A 21387-nucleotide genomic window follows, 5' to 3' on the forward strand; every position below is an offset into this window, starting at 1 on the left:
TCAGACTGTTTACTGGAGCTTCGTAATATTGGGAACGACGTTGCCTTTTGGGAATCTTTCTTTAGGTTCACTGGTGTCCGATGTCGGCCAGTCTTCTGGCCTGGGGGTTCAGGGCTGCTACTGGTGGGGCACTCGGGTGATCAAGTTCCTCTGACACTAAGTGGTAGTCCCTAGTCCTCGGCTGGCCGTTCACTCCCGTGGGCCCCCCGCTCTGGAAGCTAAGTCAGCGTGTTAGGCAGCAGCGATGGGCCCTCACCGTGGGCCCCCCTTGGGCACCGCGGGCCGCAGCTGCCGCCCCTGAAGGGTCTCAGACGGGCTCTGCGGTTGGAAACAGCGGTTCTCGGCTGCGTGGAGAGAGCACACTGAGTAAATTCTGGAAGGAGGGCCGTTTGAAGACTTAGAGGCAGTTCCTGTCAAGGCAGCCCGGGCCTTTCCTCTGAGCTCCCCCCCGCACATGGGAATTAGCCCTGCCACCTGCCAGGGGCTTACCACATGCATCGCACAGGAGCTGGCCCGTCCAGTTTGTCGTGTTTGTGTGACAGTAGTAATTTCCCACTTCCCCTTGAGTGACAGTGTTGAAAAAGGAAAATAGTGTACGCATTTGAAGAAGCACTGAGCTCCCAGAGCCTCTTCATAGCTTCTACAAATGCAAGATCGTATGGATGGTATGGCTGATGTTTAAAAGCTGGATGATATTGAGGCCCCTGGGGGGCTCAGTGGCTGAGCGCCTGACTTCGGCCCAGAGCCTGACCCCGGGGTCCTGGGATCGAGTCCCACGTCGGGCTTCCTGCATGGAGCCTGCTTCCCCCTCTGCCTGTGTCCCTGCCTCTCTCTCTGTGTGTCTCTCATGAGTAAATAAATAAAATCTTTAAAAAAAAGTTGGATAATATTCAGCTAACATTAATTAGTGAAGGACTGGAGTTGGCCCCGTGTGCCCTCAGTGACGTTAGTCTCTCCTTTTTCTGATTCACGAGGTCTTACCTGTTCAAGTACCATGGGAGGAAGTGTTTTGATTTACATATTAAATCCTGATTCAGTCACTTTAGTCTTTCCTTATGCTTCATATGACAAAGCCATTCCGTTACATTTAGTTCTCATTATTAGAGAGGGGGGAAGATCTTCTAGGCCTATCTCTTTACAAGGAGCTGGGTTTTTCTCTGTATGATATATGAGGGTGGTGAAAGAAAGAGGGGTTGGAGGTAGAAACAGCAGTGATGAAGATTTTGGATATCATTTTTTACCCCAGTTTTGATTAGAGAATAAACAATTTGACCATGTTTATAAAGACAGCGAGTAATGAAAGGAAATTATTGGGTTATCGAGAACGTATGCAAACAAATAAGCAGTATTCAGTGAGAGACAAAACTTGAATTGTGTCCTATCAGTGATTAGAACAGTGTGTTAAATATGCTTAAAACAGGTACTTTAAATGGTTAAATTATTATATAAACTGATTAAAACTATTCAGTATCTGTTTCCTTTGTAATGCTTAGTGATTCTAATATTGTTGTTTGTTAAGTAAAATATATATTAGGTTTTTGATTTTTGAGAGTCTCTTTGTTTACTTTTTCTGATTCTGGCATTCCCATACTACAAAACAAATTTTATGTATATTTTATATATATATAAAGATTAAGATTTATTTGTTTGACAGAGAGGGAAAGAGGGAGAGAGAGAACACAAGCAAGGGAAGTGGCAGGCAGAGAGAGGGGCAGAAGCAGGTTCCTCCAGGAGCAGGGAGCCCGATGTAGGGCTCGGTCCCAGGACCATGGGATCTGTAGCATGTTTATATGTCCCAAAAGTTGTACAAGCTTTACTTATTGGGTTTCAAGAATTTTACCAGGATATGCCTAGGTGAGGATCATTTCTGATCCATTCATTGTACTCTGTGAAGCCATTCTGATCTTTAGACTCAGGTCTTTTTCCAACTCAGGTGCTCTTCTTTCTAGGATATGTTTAGTTTATACTCTATAGTCTTAAAATATTTTAGTATTTGCATGGTAGGTTGGTTGCCTGGATCTCTTCTCCACATCTTTTAGCTTTTCTTTTATTAGCATTTCTTTGTTTTTTCTTCAGTTTGAACTTGCATTTGAGCTTTCAGGCTCCTAGTTCAGGTATCCATAATGATTACCCTCTCTTTTAACTCATCTGCTCAATTTTTTTGTTCATGGAAACCCATGATTTTATTTTATGTTACTCCCTGCACTTATTTATTTATCTTTTAAAGATTTTTTTTTTTAATTTTTAGGGGGAAAACAAGTGTGCAAGCATGGGGGGAGGGGCAGAGGGAAAGAATCGCAAGCGGACTCCCCGTTGAGCCTGGAACCCAACACAGAGTTTGATCTCATGACCCTGAAATCATGGACTGAGCCGAAATCAAGAGTCAGGCACTTAATCGACTGAGCCACCGGAGTGGCTTCTGCATTTATTTTATTATTTTTCATGAGCTCATCTTTCTTCTTTATATGCTCTGTTTCACTAAAGTCTGTTCTGATCATTTTACTTGATCTTCTCTCTGGACTTAACATTTTTTTTATCTGTGCCTCCTAGGTTTGTGGTCTAGTGATTGAAATAAAGCTAATGCAAGAATCCCACGGGGATTGAAAGACAAAGAATTCTTTGGGTCCATGTTATAACAGAGTTTTTAATCAGTTCCCTTGTTTAGAGTCTCCCTGCATATTCTGAACCTCAAGAGCAAGGAAAATTCACTTCACTCAACTAATTTCCTTCTTGTGTGTGTGTGTGTTTTCAAATTGGTTCTAATTTAAAAATAATTTCAAGATAATTTTAAACTTACACAAAAGTTGCAAGATCAGTAACAAAAAATGCAGTTGTATCATTCACCCATATTTCCCTAAAGTGCTTTATCACACCCACACAAAGAACAAGTTGCAGAAATTCTCCTTCATGGCTTTTTGAGGTCTTAGAATGTCACGGGGGACAACATCCAACTTGGGGTAAGGGTGAGGGCAGCATAGATGCTAAATTCTGACTCTTCCTGAATCTTCTATTTTAAGTTCTCATATGAGGTGTCTGTACAACTTCCAGTACATATTTACCCCATTGGGGAAAGAGGCTCTGTATTAGTTTTTTCCTCTTGGATCTTATTATGGGCTGATTTGTGTGCTTCCTCAAATTCATTTGTTAGAGACCAGATCCCAGTTCCTCAGAATGTGACTGTTTTTCCATAGGATGTTTATTTATTTATTTACTCATTTATTGAGAGCAAACAAGCATGCAGATGAGTAGGCATACACGGGACAGGGCAGAGGGAGTGGGAGAGAGAATCTTAGGCAGGTTCCACGCTCAGCATGGAGCCCGAGGTGGGGCTCCATCTTCTGACTCTGAGATCAGGACCTGAGCTGAAATCAAGAGTAGGATGCTTAACTGATTCAGCCACCTACGCATCCCAAAGATAGGATCTTTAAAGAGGTAATTAAGCTGAAGGGTGATCATTAGGGTGGGCCATCATCCAATAGGGCTGGTGTCCTTAGGAGGAGAGGTTAGGACACAGATGAGCACACAGAGGGAAGATCATCTAAAGACACAAGGGCAATATGATATGGCCGTCTACAAATCAAGGAGGGAGGCCTCAGAAGAAACCAACCATGCTGACAATTTGTATTCAAACTTCTAGCATCTAGAAGAGTCATACTTGGTTATAGCAGCCCTAGCAAATAAATGCGAATCTCAATAGATCTAGTGATCCAGAGGTAATGGACTTTTTTATAGAAAGGTAATAAGCTTAAAAACCCAGAGCAGAAGAGATAAAAAACTATTCGTCCCCCGCCCCCCCCCCCCCCCAGGTAATATGAAGCAGAATGATGGAGTACAGGGTGCTGAAGCCTTTATCACTTAGACTTGCTCTGAATCTTCACATTATCAAGGGTGTAATGATGAATAAGTTTATCTCCTGCATTTCTGTACCATATTAAAATGTCATTATTACTGCTGCTAGGTTGATTGGACATTTGAATCAGGAGAGAAGTCCTATTGTTTGAAGTTGCAAAATAAAATAGGTGATTATTTTTTATTTGTATTTAAATACAAATCAAGTAAATTAAGTAGTGTTCTAATATTTTTTGAAGAAAAAGTTGACATAGAAAAGTTGGAACAAAATATTTGTCTCAGGAGCTATAGGATCGCCAATAGTTAGCATACCTCACTCAAGTTAAATTTCTTTGCAATACTTCCTACTTATTTTTGATATTCATTACATTTATTTGGTATGCTGACTACGGGAACAACTAAGACTTTTTTTTTGCCAAAAGTCTCATTATCTTGGTATTTGGAAGGGTTGGATGAAAACAATATTCCCTGGCTTTCTCACATTCTCTAATGACCCAGCACATACGGCTGACTGGAAGAATAAATGCTTTTAGTATTTTGAACACAAGTATAATTCCTTTAGTGTCTATAAAAAATTAATGAAGACAAATATAACTTTATTTTTTTTCTTCAATTTTTATTTAAGCTAAGATGGCAACTGTATAACAAATAGAAAAAAAAATAAAATCAAGCAAGCCAAAAGTATTTACCAGTCTGTAGTGGCAACCTTTGGTACTTTGAGATTCAGATAGAAAAGAAACCAAACATTAAGATTAAAAATGTAATGGCTTCGATGTTATTCATTCATCTGATTTCTTTAGAATGGTATTATTTCTTTCATAAAAGCATGGGATATAATAAAAATAATTGAAAAGGGTATTTATTACTTTACTTAATGTATTTAAACAATTGGTAGACATCTTTGACCCAATATATACTATAGTTTTGTTTTTTATTTAGTATTTATTATTTTACAGTAATATGCATTGTTTGATTTACAAAATATACAGGTTTGATATAAGAAGTTTGAGAATGAGAAAAAAGTTTAAATCCTATCATCTGGAGATAGTCATGATTTATATTTTTGGTGTATATCATCATTCCATTAATTCTGTAAAAATGTTTACTTTAAAAGTTAGATTATGCCAATATAGTTTGTCTGCATGTACATTCATGAATCAGACTCTTGCTTTATAAATATCTCAAATTTATTGTCTCCGTGAATCTTCACAATGATCATTTTAGAGAGAAGTTATCTGAAACTCAGATAAATATATATTTCAAAATCATAAGATATTTTAAACTATTTATTTATTTGAAAGAGCGAGAGCGAGAGAGAGAGAGCAAGCACATGGGACAGTGGGAGAAGGAGAGAAAATTTCAAGCAGACTCCATGCTGAGCTGAATCCCACGACCCTCAGATCATGACCTGAGCCAAAACCAAGTGCCACCGAGGCACCCCCAAAGTCATAGCATTAATTAGTGGTAGAGTTAGGACCATTTGAAACTGGTCACCACTGATGCTTTGGGTCTTAAAAGTTATGTCGTATCATTTTCCTAACATACCACCACAATTCCCACATTTTCCTGTATTACTGACTATTCCTTTATAAAATGCTTTTTGTAGTTGTCTAAACTATCTTTTGGACATGACATAGTTTACTTAACATTCCCCTGTCAGTAGACAATTAGGTTTGATTTATGTTTTTCTATATGTAAGTAGTGCTGGGGTACACATTCTTGGAGATAGTTATTGCCCAAATCGTCGATGATTCCTATAAATAAATTATATGGGTTAGATGCCATAGAGTTGAGAGTGTGCACATTTCAGGTCTTTTTATTACTTATCCTCAGATTGAGCTCTGAAAGTTTGTGCCACCATTTGAGTGTACCCATTTTTCATTGGATATTACCATTAGAAATATATAGTGACTACATAAATGAAAATTTTATCATTAATTACAGTATTCTTTATGATATGAATTACCAAAACCCTGAAAATCTAGAGTTTTAATAATGGGCACAATTATATGAAAATTTCGCTTTTCCATAGAGTTTAAATGTCCATGGAACATTCTTTTTCTTAAGAAAGAAATTTTAAATATATTCTCGTTGTAGAATATATTTGTATATAATTTATCAAATACAATGTACAATTTAATGCAGACATTCCTCATTTATGTAAATAGAAACTTATTAAAAAAGTATTAGGATATGAAATTTTTGAAAATTAGATACCAGTTTTTTTTTCTTTTTTTGTCATCTAATATGGAAGTGTAAATAAATGAAACCCTATTAGGCTACTCTCAGTAACTCTGTTTTTTCATTATGTATAATTGGGACAACAAGTAACATTTTGTAGTACATATAAAATATTTGCATATTTAGATTCATTAAACTAAGAAAATATTTACCAAAGTAATCACATAACAAACCTTCCTTTAGCTATTCACTTTCCTACTCTTGCAACTTTTATGCAGTAATAAAGAAATTGCAATCTGTAAATTTAAATTGCAATGTAAAATTAATTAAATTTGGATGTTATTTATCACCTTATTTTTTTTTTGTAAAATGTAAGTTTGAAAGTTGCCATCAACTCTTTTTTATAACCATTAACATTAGTAATCCAGATACTAGGTCCTTATTACTATATTGAAATATTTTAGCTCTGTTTTGAAAGAGAGATTATATGAATGTAATGTAATTTTAACTTTAGGGAGTATATTATATATTTATATTATCTATAACGTTTTTTAGTATCACTTAATAATTGCTCTTAGTAGAAAAAAAAGTGGATAGTGTCCATACGGAAGGTAGAAATAATTACTGCAGGGCAGCCCAGGTGGCTCAGCGGTTTAGTGCCGCCTTCAGCCCAGGGCGTCATCCTGGAGACCAGGGATTGAGTCCCGCGTCGGGCTCCCTGTGTGGAACCTGCCTGTGTCTCTCTCTCTCTCTCTCTGTGTATCTCTCATGAATAAATAAATAAAATCTTTAAAAAAGGAAAAAAAAAAAAGAAATAATCACTGCAAAAAACTGCCTTTCTTGCATAATTATGATGGCTAAAGCAAGCAAAACACTAATGCTTCCCCCCCCCCCACACACACACACACATATTCTGGATAAAACTCTAGTTTTATATGAATTGGTGTTTTCAATTTTGTTTTATGTGGACAACATGATCTGTATGGGAAATCACAGAAGAGCCATGTTCCCATTTACTTCTATACAAAATATTATTCATTTAGAATTAACTCTGTATTTCTATCAAGGCTTGTCAGCCCTTGTATGATCTGTTTTGTCTTTTCCTCTTTGATTTCATTTTATTTCTATAGACCTCTCAAAATGCTTCAGCTCTTGAGCCTTCTTTATCGTCATTCTCTTGTAAGAATATTTGCATGTTCTGTTTCCTTTCCCAGGTCAGTGCTTCGTCTTCATTCCTTAGATCTCAGTGTGAAGGTCAGTTGATTAAAATAGACGGTTTGACTGTATTGTTTGAATCAGAACTACCCCACTCCCCAAATTGTTTTTCTGAGTTACAGACTCCTATATTATCTTTACAGTGGTGATAACAAACTGATATTAAGTTTTTGTTCATTTATGACTTTGTCTCCTTAAGTGTGAATGTCCATAGATGCCCATTTCAGTTCCTGTTCTTTATGTTTGCCTTACACAGTGCCTGATATACTGGGACTGTTCAAAGAATATTTACGAGTAAAAAAGTCACTTACTGATTAAAATATAGCTCTGTTTCCCTAATGGTCTTTCTAATACTTCTTGTTTTGTTGTAATCCTATTCACTTAGGGCTTTAAAAATGATTTTGAATCACGTTTATTTGCTTGCTGCTCATATAATAATAAAACTGAAAGTTGCAATGAAATAATAGTGAGGACACATTGAAATCATATAGTTATATTATACTTTTTACAAGAAACAATCTGCTTTTGTTTCTGAGAACACAAAAAATGCAGAAAAAAGAAAAGGAAATAGAAGAACCAACTTTAACATAACCTCTCAAAAAAAAAAAAAGACAATCAACTACAACTACTCGGAATAGTTTGATATGAGATCAACTTTTACATTTTTCTTTAATGTCTATATCATGTCTATATGATACAGAGAGAAATTATTTTTTTCCAGTTCACCATGTTGAATAAAAGTGATTTGGCATTTACCATGGTTTTTCTTATTAATTAAGTTGTGCCTACTTTAGCTTACACTATTATAAAAACCATTTGTGGGAGCCTTCCTTTTAAATAAATTCTGTAGTGTGATTGAACTACAAATATGAAATTTAAAATAAAGCAAGGGGAACTAATTCATGAGTTCTAGTTTCCAGTTTGACATAAAGACAGAAGATACTGTCATCCAGACATTAGAGAGTTATTATAGAAATGAATGGAAAACTTGGATTTTGGCAACTCCTGAAATATATAAGCAAGAAAGGAAACCAGTGGAACCTCAAAGGACATAACATTACAGTAGTATTAACCTTGAGTAGCAACTATAGTTATAGACCTTTTCTTTAGTAAGTATTTGTAAATACAGGAATAAAAGATGGGAATGTCCCTGTGGGAATGTCCACATTGTCCTTGCATTCCCAGTTCATAGAAAATATTTATGTGATACAGCTTTTTAGAGCTATTACTTATTAGAACATTTAAATAATTCATACCAAATGTCATTTAGTAATTCTAATTAACATTTATGTTCTGCAATAGCTGCAAATATTTCTTTATGTCCAATTGGAGGGTTTTTAAACATTTTCTAATTATTCATGCATTTCACAATATATTTTTAATGCATTTAAGAAGGAAAGTTTATTTTATTTTATTTTTTTTTTAATTTAAACCTCAGTTGCACCCTTACCCTACTTGATTCTAATTAAAACTACCCTTTGGCAAAAAATTCTACTTCTAATATATCCATAGTACAAGAGAAATTGTAAAACATTATGGTTGGGTCTCATTTGGTAATAAGGTTGTTTATGGTGAATGCATACATAATTATTTTTAAGATTACTTATTACTCCTTCTGTTACATAGCAGCAAAATTCTTTATTACTGGCCTCCAGCACCTTAAATAAAATACATTCCTGAGAGGTAACGCTATGTAGAATGAGCTGAACAAAGCCATAAGTCACAGATATTAGTGAAGACCAGAGCTAGATTAAAAAGGCTAAAGGTAATCTTAGAAATAAATGTAGCCACTATATCTTAGAAGTATTTGATTTTTTTATAGGCCCCTCCTTATTCTTTAATTACAGTAAGACTTCTGTACATCTTCATTTCTTTTGAAAATAAATGTTGACCTTACTTGGGGTTTGCTAATCTTCTAAATACTGCACATTCTTTCTGTTATGCTACAGCTTTTACAATAAGGAGTATTGTATTTAATTAGATAAAGTTACGTGTGGAAAACAAGTGATAGGTTATTTTTCAAATCTGCTTCCCCCCAAATTAAATGGGGGATGGTATTTTTATTCAGTATTAGCTGTCAGAAGACATTTATGTCATATTGATTATCAAGGATGTTGTCATACTATTGAATGGAGTAATGCATCTAATACAGTTTTCTTAAGTGAATAAACACAGTATCCTAGACCTTGAAATATAAAATGATCTTTGCATATCAGTCTTCAACTACATGTGCAAATCCTTTTGCTGTCAAGTGTTAGCATTTTATTTATTGGATATAGACTATTAGCCAGGCATATAGATATTAGAGATACAAGAATTCATATTCACATTTATATACAGTTGATCAGGATCCTATACAAGATGTGAAACCGTGAAGAACATACAAGGTACAATGACAATATATAGGAGGAATGATTCATTCTACCTTGTTGGGGTTGGGATGGGGTCAGGCAATGCTATAGCTGCATTGTAAACCAGTATATACTGAAGTGAATAAGAGTTTGACGGCTTATAAAAGAGACATTCTTGTAAAAATAAAATATACAGTTAGGTCTCATAGGTCTAAGTTCCTCTCAGTTCATCAGAATCCTCCCTGCTACTCCAAGAAGGTTTCTAATGATGTGTATTTCTGCTAATTAATTGTGGTAGCTCAAAGCTTCGTCTCCTGTAACTGCTTTAGCTCCTAAGGCTGCGAAAGTGTAGCTTGACACATTGAGCAGACTGATTGTGATGTCACCAGTGCTCTGAGATGTTAACCCCATTTTAAAAGGGTCACTTAGAGAAACAGCTCTTCCTGTTCAATATCTGCATGTTAACATAGTAATCTCACATTTCCCCCTATCCTTTAGTTATATTGTCACAAAGTTGTCCTGTGTGATAGTAGTGAGTCATTTATGTTCATCATACACTGAATAGTACGACCTGCTAGATTTTGAAACTATCCATCCAATTACAGGGTCTGAGTCCGAGCACAGTCGAGACATATATATGTATATTTTTCCTTTCTGGACAGGCGAAGGAGTAGGTGGGCCAGGTGCTCTTGTTACTGAGATTGAATAGATGAATCTTTTCTCCTCTGATATTTGTTCCTTGCTGTAATGAGGAACATTTTACATTCAGTTATAAATTTTTTTTCTTTATAGGATACTTGAGGAAATGGCAAAGAGAGTATTAGAAATACATATTTTTCTTCCCAAATAATGATGTCTTGTGTTTTACTTCCTTTCCTGAAGGATTTTGTGCAACTGATAATTAGGCGGCAAGGCTTCCTTCTGTTGCCTGTTTAATTTAGCATGCAAAATAGCATGCAAAAATTTAGCAAAATATTGATAACTCTAAGTCTCTGTATACTTGTTATCTTCAGCTGATATGTTTTGGACTGATTTAATTTTTTTTTGTTCTTTTCTTAATTAGATTTTTATAAAGTGAATATATCATCTTGTAAAAACAAAGTAGAACTGTTTTAGCAATATGAAATGTAGCTGGAAAATATACAGTTAAAAAATTAGCTCCAAATTTATTAGTGTAATCCCCTTATGAAGTTTCAGAAAAGTAGTATTGATAGTTTTTAGACTTTAGATTAGATTTTGTTGTGTATGGCTGGGCTGGGCTTCAGGGATACAACTACTCTGCATCTGAGTAATCATTTGTTTTGTTACAAGGGATTTCACTGTAATTATTTTAAGCATACTAGATTCCTTGACTTCTGAAATAGGCTTTTAATAATCAGGAGATTGTTAATGATACAATTTGTTATTAACCTTTAGTCAGTCTTTTCAGTTTTAAATATATTTCTCTCCTAAGAATTAAAACACTTCATCTCAAAGTACAAAAAGTCATATTTATGTTGCGTCAGAAAATCCAATTATAATAAAAATGAATGATGAGTCAGGCCACCTTATATAAACTTCAAGTGTGAGTAACTCTGAATTCCTAGATTCAAGAGAAAAAGACCTGGGATAAAGGAGCTTGATATCAAGTTAAAATTATTTTTATCATGCTTCTATGTTGTAGCTAACTCACATCAAACAAAAAAAAATCTTTTAATTTTATATAGCAAACACAAAGTATTTTATTATTGGTTTTAATAAGTTCTTTCTAATAGTAAAAAGTAAATTTCCTAGTATATTTAACCGTATCAAAATATAGCTCTTATAGTTTATGTTGCTGTTGAACATAATGGTTTAAAACTACTAGAGTTATGATTAAACATATCTAAACAAGTGTGTTTATCTTTACTTCCTCCTAAAACTCCATTAAAGTAAAATTAAGGAATAATGAGGCTTAAATCTCTGAGGACAAAGATTGTAAGACGAGAAGATAATGCCAGATAAGGGTTGCTAACAAAAGTTGAGTGGAGTGGTCGTTGACTTAGAAGAGCCGAAAGCTAAGTGCCTACATTGGTATGATACCCCATTGAGGAAGAATCCCATTGGTGCTCTGGAAGAGTTTAGAAATTGGAGTCACAGGTGACTGTGAAAGGTTGGGTTCAGGGTAGGACTGAAGACAAAGATTGTTTGAGAATGTTTAGAAGAAGTTTCAATCCCAATCCCTTTCTCACTGATCTCAGCCTTCGTTGTACCTAAGAAGCTCTGGACTCAGAGAAACCAGGAGATATGAAATGTGTCATCACTCTAAAAGAGATATCATCAACCTATAAAAGGAAACTTCAAAGATTAAATGAAGTCTACCTAGGGGAAATTCCTAGATTCCTTCCCTCTTGATCTCATAACTAGAAGTTTTGACACTTTTAATTTCTGAAGATACTGGCCCAAGAGGTGAGTCCTACCGAGATTGACATTTTGGGATTCACTAACAAAATGGCCAGGTCACCAACTGATTACCCTGTGGTAAAGCCACATATCAGAAAGGAAATCCATGCACCAAGAACTTCTAGTGAACTTTTCGATGCCTTACTCTTAAATATGGATAGGCAAAGATTACAAGTATTTGAGGAAGTTTTGAACATAATGAGAAAGTCAAAATAACACACTGGATACAAAGAAGAGAAGGACAAAATCAAAAACAGAGACAACATGAACAGTGCAGGAAACAGGAAAAAATAGAAAAACTAAAAGAAATCATTAGTTAAGAGAGCTTTTATTTTTGAAATAAGATTAGAGTGCTATATCTAATTTAGAGAACATATAAAAATGGATAATGGAAATCAAAACATTAAGTAGATGGAGGGAAGATAAAGTCGAGAACACTTTCCTATGGAAAAAGAAGGCAAAGGAATAGAAAACAAAGTCTTAGAAAATTAGAAAATCAGTCTAGGAGATCCCAAATAAAGTAAGACTTCAAAAGAGAAAGAAAAGAAAGTGGATGGGGAAAAATAGGTATATGTAAGTATGTGTGTGATTTTTTTTATTATATATTTTTATATACCTCATGAATGCATATCCATGTATTCATATAAATGTTTGTGTATATATATATATCACAATTATATATACAATGTAGAATTTCCTGTAAGGACATGAAACCCAGGTTGATAAGAATCTCTAAGTATGAAATACAAGGAAGAAAAGCATTGGCAAGAGGTTTGAGGATTTTAGAGAGAAGATATTACAGCTCTGGGAGAGAAATAAAGGACACTACACTGGAATGATAGTCAAAAGGCACTTTTCAAAAAACAATCCTGAAAGTTAAAAATGGAAATTACTTTCAAAACTCTGAGGAATGGGCAGCCCGGGTGGCTCAGTGGTTTAGCGCGGCCTTCAGCCCACGGCGAGATCCTGGAGTCCGGGGATCGAGGCCCACGTCGGGCTCCCTGCATGGGGCCTGCTTCTCCCTCTGCTGTGTCTCTGCTTCTCTCTCTCTCTGTGTGTCTCATGAATTAAAAACAAACAAAACTTCTAAACTCTGAGGAATGATAATTTCTAAACTAGATTATTTATCCAAGTCAAAGTGTCAGTCAAGCATGAGGTAGGGGAAGTAAAGTCTCAGAAAATTGTTCTCCCATACACCGTTTCTCAGGAAAGTATTGGTAGGAATACTCCAGCAAAATGAGGAAGCAAGTAATAAAAGGAATACATGGATTCAACAAAACAAAACAGAGACAAGGAATTGAAAATAGAAAAGATAGGGAAATTGCTGGATGTTAGCAGAGTGACCGGCCAGGAATTAATCAGTCCAAACAGGTGTAAGAGGATGGAGGGTTCTGGAGTGATGTCTTCAAGGAAAGCACAAAGCTCAGTGTACGACCAAAGGGATTGACTGTTTCTTTCCAGAGCCTGGCAGTGCAGAACTCCAGGGAAATCAACAGGTTGTAAAAGAAAGACCATGTCGCCACGGTGAACTACGTGGCTTGGCTGTGCCTAATACTGAGAGTATCGTTGATTATATCCACTCTGCGTACTGAATTACCTGGAACTTGTGACTCTCTTTGCTGGAAAAACTGAAGGAGGGGAAAAACGTTTCCATATGTGTGTATTGGGGAAGGTGAAGTCCTAGAAGATAACTGAGTACTTTTTTGGGAGAAATTCTATAGAAATTATCTAAATTTCAAAAACATAGCAATTTTAGCATGTTAGATTTAAAAATAAAGTCATGTAACGAAAGAGGGTTAATCTGACTTACTGCATATGATGGAATGTGGTCGGCCTGGGAGTCCACTGGGAGTCGAAAAGGGCGTTGCGGGACGTTTAAAAATAATGCCTTCTCTTTCCCTGTCTGACCTGTGACACTGATTGACTTTTAAATTAAGCATCTGTCTGTATTGCTTGGGAACAGTAAAATGTCAGTAACAAGAAAATGCCGTACGCGGTTTCCACGTGGAAGCGAGTATACTCCGTTTGTGTCCCTTTCAGAAAGTCACGCGCTCCCTCTCCAACTTAGCCTGGACTCTTGCTGCTTCTGTTTGTGCCTCTTTTTAACCGGTGTAATACTGTTGAAACGTGTATCTGTTTTCTCCTTGAATTCTCTAGTTGTGCATTTACTCAGGTTGCAATAGCAGCAATTTATCCTCCTGGGCCTTGGCATGTGTCGCATCCCTCGGAGCCCTCCTTGCCCTGCGGGCCGCTGTCCTCTAGCGCCGCTGCCAGGCACTTGCTCAGTCCGGGAGCGGACTCGCCTCTGGAATGCAGTGGCAGCTTCTGCAATGCTGTTCCACCTCCCGTGTCCCGCAGCGCTGGCAGGTCCGGCGGTGCTGCAGGTTCTTTCAGGGAACGACCAAGAGGTGAGGGACTGATGAGGCAAAGGCTTTTCAGGGGGAAAGAATAGTCTTGAGGAAGGCCCTATGGGACGTCGGTTTCCTGGTGCCACCGAGAGGCGATTGACTTCATGGTGTTGACTGGTCGTGTTACAGGCCGGCGCTCTACTAGCTCCGAGGCTCTACGTATGAGGAAGACAGCGCTTCTCTTTTAAGGCCCATCGGGGGAAATGCTGTCAGTGGTGATGTCTGCACAGAGATGGAGTCTGGCCAAATACTTGTCCAAGGAGAGTCAGAATCAATGAATTATACCTCAGCTATGATAGGTTAAATGGTGATTCTTTCCCCTGTACATCTTTACTCACTGAGAATGATGTTTATTATTAAAAAAAAATGTCTACTACTTTTTAATCGCAGCCCTTTCATTCGTCATATTTCAAATTTCAAGATTAATTATGGAGCTGGTCCATTCTTTGGAATGGTGAGTCCCTTTCCTCCATGTCCGTTTCTATTCCTCTTGTTACTTACCTTTCTATTCTGGGCCTCTGTATACTCCTCTCCACAAACAATTGCAACTTCAAAATGAATAATTCATATGGTTCATTGTATCCTGAATCGGCATATCTGAGAGCAAATATAATACCTTGTGTTCGTGCAGGAAGCCTTTTTGTTCTTTTGCAAGGGAGGAAAAAAAAATATGTGGAGTGTCAAAAGATGTTTGTGCTAAATTATGTATATGTTGGGCATTTGATTCTTTCAGTCCTGCTAGGGGGTATGTTTGAATGTGGGGATATATAACGAGGTTTTATTGTACTTTTTTGCACTGGATGAATTCAAATATCATTTCATCTCAATTCATCATAAACAAATAGTATTCCTCTTTGCGTTTAGAAGGGACAGACAGGTAACTACTTCAGTTGGATCCCATCAAGATATACAACTGCGTGGAACTAAATATTTGTGCTGTGTGGTCATAGTGACTTTCCGATAGGTAGTGGCTGCTGCAGGCTGGCTACATGACTGTGATTTATTATTTAACTATGGGCTGTGTTCATTTCAGCAGGGAGCCTCTCCTCCTGCAGCTCCTTTGAGATCTGTGACTGTCATCACACTTTGCGCAGTGGCTTGGACATCATTCTCAGTTGCAGGTCCCTCTGAACTCCTCCAAAAGGATTCATTTTCATAACCTCAATGGAACACACCGAGAATTCATGCCTAAGCTTATTGACTCTCTGATATCCAGTGTGTTCATAGAAGCATAAAACCATAGGCAGCTGTTCTTTTGGGTCCCAGTTGTCAGGTGGGAAATTACGAAGAGCTTCATGCTGCTCTAAATAATTAAAATTAATACCCGAAGAAAACCTGCTCAATTAGCATCAGATTCCTTACAGATATGGAATATTAAGCTAGTGTCTGTACGAGACAAGTGTGCGCTTGTGAGATACAAATATTTAAGTAGGAATAATTTTCAATCTGCCTAGACTACTTAACAAAATATATCAATTCAGTGACTCTTAATAAAGCTAAGTCTTCAGAGGTGTGTGTGTGTGCGTGTGTGTGTGTGTGTGTGTGTTTATTTGGTAGGGAATCCAAAGAAGCCAGCTTTTGATAGGAGTGCTCCTTCCATCAACCCCTGGGCTCCTTAACCCCAAAGCAGTCCTGCCTCCCTTCAATTTCCTTTAAATCATTTACAGCATAACTTTTGGTGGAAAGAATGGGACCAAGGGGAGCCAGGGAAAAAGAACTTTTTTTTTTTTTTTTTTAGTTTTAGAGAGTGAGAGAGTGAGAGAGCGAGTGGGGGAAGAGGCAGGAGAGGAAGAGGAAATCTCAAGCAGACTCCCTGCTGAGCCTGGAGCCCCACTCAGGGCTTGATCTCACGACCCTGAGATCATGACCTGAGCCAAAACCAAGAGCCGGAAGCTCAACCCACAGAACCACCCAGGCACCCCCAGAATGACATTTTTAATGGAAATAATGAATGACAAAAACAGGTTCTAATATTGGAATGAAGGTCAGGAAGACAACTGTGAGAATGTTTACTCTGGTGCTTGCAGACCGGTACATAAGACACTTGGGAAGTGCATACGTCGGGCGTTCATGGCACTTCTGCAGCAGACAGGCAGCATTAGCCAGCACCCAGCATCCACTGCTCTGCTCCGCGTATGAGAAAAGCATAACAGTGTGAACGGCTGTAACCAAGGTAAAAGTAAGAATATAAACAAGTTCTATTCTTAGTCCTTCTGACTCTCAGAGCTTTATCCCTGTATATTTATGTCATTAGAAAGCCCACAGTTTGTTTTCTCATTATTTTAATTGTCCACATTATTTTTAAAAAGGCTTATCAAAGATAGCTTGCCAAAATACATGACATTTGAATCATTAAGGAATCATATTAGGATATCCCAGATCTGAAAGTAGAAAGTGCATTTTAATGCTATCTTTTGAGAATTTGGGTCAGCCCTCCTGGGAGTTCTGCATTTGATATTCATTTCCTCTCTCAGCTGCATTTTTTTCACTGAAAAGACAGTGCACTGAAGCATATAGGACAGATGTTACGTATGAGAAAGAAAACAAAAAACAAACACAACTGTGCAGTGGGTTGCTACTGGGAGGAGATGTAATAGAATTCAGTCTGGATTTTTTTCTAGAACATCCCAACCAAGTATAGCATCCATTCTTGAGGCTGCCTTACTGTTTAACTGCCTGCCTAAATAGAATTTAAATTAGTAGGATATATTTTTTAGAAAAAACAAGGGAGGGAGCCTGGGTGCCTCAGTCCCTTAAGCATCCAACTCTTGATCTCAGCTCAGGTCTTGATCTCAGGGGTCATGAGTTCAAGCCCTGCGTTGGGCTCCATGCTGGGAGAGAAGCCTACTTAAAGCACAGAAACAAACGAACGAAAGGACTCGCTGGGGAAAGTGAGCAGGTAAAGGTCCAGGCTGGATTTCCCACGTGTTAATTGATTTATATGCCCGTAACTGGACAGTTGATGTCGAAGTCACTTTCTGGAAATGCTTGATGAAGAAAAGGAAATACGTTGGTGCTGATTGTCAGTGCCCTAGGTTGAAGACCTATGTCATTGAAAAAGCGTGTTCAGAGGACAGTGATAATAAATCGTAAATGAACTGTAAATTGGATCATCTGAAGATTAAAAAAGAAATCACCCTTTTTAATCTATATGTGCTTGTTAAATGATACAGGAGGCAGAAAGCACTTGCCCGCCTTTTCCATGCCCTGGACCTGCTGTGCTTTTGAAACCTATAGGTAAGGCCGATGTGTCCCTGGCGGCCCTCGGAGGCCATTTCATCTTCGTAAATGGGGGGAAAAAGGAGAGGAAGAAGAAGAACAACCCACACCCGCTTAAATCGGCAACCGGACAAAGTCGCTTGGCTAAGGAAGTAAAAACCCGTCAGGGGACATTTTTTCTAATAAAGCATTTTTATTTTTGCTTCCTTCTTTCTCTATTATTAGAACGAACTAGAGCTTTTTAAGGCCAGAGGAGGTGCCGAGGCATGATCCACGCATGTGCCGCATCAGTAATCAGAGCCGGGGAGCCAGGCGGTGGGAGCAGGGCAGCCGAGGGAGGGACCGAGCAAACCCGGAGAAGGGCGGACTCTGAGGCAATCAAAGCGTCCTGTTTTGTTTTGCTGTGTCCCGGGGTGGCGGGGCCGGAGGCACCAACGGCGCGCTCGCTCTCTTTCCTAGACTGTGCGGGAACTCGCGTCCCTCTCCGTGAGGGTTGGGTAGCCCGCGTGTGAGTGTGTGAGTGTGAGACTGAGTGTGAGAGCGAATGAGTGTGAGTGTGTGAGTGTGAGACAGTGTGTGTGTGAGACTGAGTGTGAGAGTGTGTGAGAGCGAGTGAGTGTGAGACTGAGTGTGTGAGACTGTGTGTGTGAGAGCGAGTGTGAGACTGAGTGTGTGAGACTGAGTGTGAGTGTGTGTGTGAGAGCGAGTGTGAGAGTGTGAGACTGTGAGAGTGTGTGAGTGGGAGTGTGTGTGTGAGTGTGCGCGCGCGCCCTGCTGGAGGGCCAGGCTCTCCCGGAGCCCCTCTAAGCCCGTTTCCTCCTCAGAAGAGCGAGAAGGCGGGGCCGGTGCCTCGGCGCCTCGGCCGCTCGGCCTGCGGGGGGGGCGCGGATCCGTGGACTCGGCCTTCACCTGCGCTACAGTCGTCAGAACCGCTCGCGCTCGTGCCCCCTACGGCGCTCAGTGTAAGGCCCTTGGTCCGCGTGACGCGCAGGCCGCGTGGTCCGCGTGGGCCCGGGTGGTCCGGGTGCGTCCGCGTGGTCGGGCCCAGACCGTCGAGCCCCTTCCGGTTAAAGGTCACCGGAGAGACCGCGTGGGGCGAGGCTGCCGCGCGCCCCGGGGCCCTGCAGGCCTCATCCTCCCGCGGGGCTCCCGACGCCGCGACGGCCGCTGGGGCAGGGCCGGGCCGGGCCGGTCGGGGCGGGGCGGGGCGGCCCCTCACCCCGGGCCCCCGGAGCGCCCCTGGGCGTCTGCACCCCCCGCCCCCCGCCGCGGGCTCCGCGGGCTCCCGGGCTCCCCGCTGGGGCCGCCAGACGTGCGCTCGGCGCTTTGCAAACGGGCCGGTGGGATCCGGGCCGCCGGGGCTCGGGCTGCGGAGCACGCGTGGGGGGGGGCGGGAAGGGGGCGCCGTCCCCGCGGCCTCCCCGCCCCGCCCCGCGGCTGCCGTCCCGGTCCCCGCGGCCCCGGGACCCGCCGGCTCGCTCCCTGGGGCCTCGTGCCCTGCTATTGGTTGGGGGCTCGCGCCAGCGCGACTTTGGTGCCGGAAATAATGTGCAAATGTTAACTCTTCTCCATTCTTTGAAAACAAAAATTTGTGTGGGGCAGCCCGGGGGCCAGCGGTCGAGCGTCCGCCTTCGGCCCAGGGCGTGGCCCGGGTCCCGGGATCGAGGCCGCGCCGGGCTGCCTGCGTGGAGCCTGCGTCTCCCTCGGCCTGGGTCTCCGCCTCTCGCTGGGTCTCTCCTGAGTAAACACACACAATCCTTAAAAAAAAAAAAATAAACCAAAAAGTGTTATGTCAATTCAGTGAACGAAGACCGAGCGTGTTGTCGGCGTCAGAGCAGAGCCCAGTGTCCGCTCAGCCCGCGCCGCCGCCGGGGCCCGCGCCCCTGGGGCCCTTCACGTCCATCCTCCTGCCCCGCGGCCCTCAGCGGATCCCCACGGTTAGCGGCTTCTGTGGTGTGTCCCCCCCCCCCCCCCCCCGGCTCTGCCCTCCCCGGTAGTCCTTCCTCTCTTCCCCCAGGCTGCTCTGTTTTGCGTCTTAGATTCCACACGACTGAGATCATGTGATAATGGTCTTTCTCGGCTTGACTTCTTTCTCTTCACATACCTTCTACTTCCATCCATGTTGTTACAAATGGCAAGATTTTGTGTTTTTTTCTTTTTTTTTTTGCTGGCCGAGTAGTGGTCCATCGTGCGTGTGTGCGTGTGTGCGTGCGTGTGCCGTCATCTGTATCCGCTCACCTGTCAGCGGACCTCTGGGCTCTTGCCATGCTTCCAGGGCTGTGACTTTTCTCCATTCTTAACAAAGGATGCTCTCTCCTTTACCGTTTCCAAGGACATGGAGACCAGAATAGAACCTAAAACTATAAACTCCGTGTCAACATGGAGGAGCTGGAGCCCGTAAGAGCAGGAAAACTTTGGTTCCACTTCAGTTTAGTATCTTGGGTCTCTTCTCTAAGAGCCCAGAGACTTTGGAGTCTCCGGCTGTCTGGAGCTGGCTGAGACTAGCCGCCCCGGCTAACTGTAACGAGTCCTTTGCACGAGCTCAGTGTTTCATGTAAAATAACCCACAGCGATTGCCATCTCCCTTCCTGCAAACTTCCTGACACACGCCTCTTCCCTCTTTTGCATGCAGCCTTACCTGGAATCTGGTAATAGGCTCAAATACATGCACGTTGCCTCAGCTCTCGAGTAACGGGAGCTACTGTCTCACCTTCCTTTTCTCTTTGACCTTCAGTCCTCATCAGCCTTACTTATTTAAGAATTATTTGTCATTCTTTTTTTTTTTCTACTAAAATTTTGTGGAATTCCAGTAAAAAGAAAAGAATAAAAATAATTTCAAATTTCTCACCTGAAGATCACCACTGCCAATGTATTGTTTTATGCTTTCTAGTCACCATGAGTATGGCTCCAGGAGTGGGGAGAGTGGGGAGAGAGAGAATATATGTGTAGGAAAGTTGAAAATCAGAGAGAAAGACAAGGGTAAAGTTTGAGTTAGAGTTATAGCTGAACATAAGGTGAGAGAGAGAATACCATGCTGGTGGGCGTGGATCCTACATCGTACTGTAGTTATTATTTTTCAGTTTTCTTCTTTCCCTTATAACTATATTGTAAGAATTTAATAGTTTTCTGGAATATTTAAGATCACTCTCATGCTAAATTGACGTAATAGGATTTACTACATATTGGCGTTGTTTTCGTATTTTATTATTCTAAAAACACTATAGTAAATATACTTGAAGATAAAGGTTTATATTTTTCTCTAGAATTATAATAGTGATGTTGTGAAAGCTTGGTATTCTAGAATATTTTAAATGGCTACATTTTATATGAAATCAAGGCTTTTTTTGTTATTTAAGATTTTTGTTTATTTATTCATTCGAGACACAGGCAGAGAGAGAAGCAAGCTCCATGCAGGAGCCCGATGTGGGACTCAATCCCAGGTCTCCAGGATCAGGCCCTGAGCTGAAGACGGCGCTAAACTGCTGAGCCACCAGGGCTGCCCTGAAATCAAGGCTTTGATGCATTTTGCTATTAAACAGGCCTCTGACACACTTGTTTAGACTCAAATTCCTGCTTTCCCAAATCTTAACTTGAGTTATCTATGTTTCTTTTTATTTTTTATTTTATTTTTATTATTATTATTATTTTTTGCATTTCTTTTTAAATTTTGTTCTAGTTGTCAGAAAAAGAAAACGATTTATTGTTTATTTTTTTGGTGACCAGTGTGATTGATCATTTTTGTT

The 21387-nt window shown here is 40.1% G+C and overlaps 1 protein-coding gene across 8 annotated transcripts in view; it reads left to right on the plus strand.

Annotated features, from left to right (window-relative positions):
* The window catches only part of CACNA2D1 (calcium voltage-gated channel auxiliary subunit alpha2delta 1), a 475442-nt gene that overhangs the window by 117280 nt on the left and 336775 nt on the right, over positions 1-21387 (plus strand). The gene's annotated exons all lie outside the window — the stretch shown is intronic.

This window comes from Canis lupus, chromosome 21 (genome assembly GCF_048164855.1).
Source record: "Canis lupus baileyi chromosome 21, mCanLup2.hap1, whole genome shotgun sequence".
Classification (NCBI taxonomy): domain Eukaryota; kingdom Metazoa; phylum Chordata; class Mammalia; order Carnivora; family Canidae; genus Canis; species Canis lupus.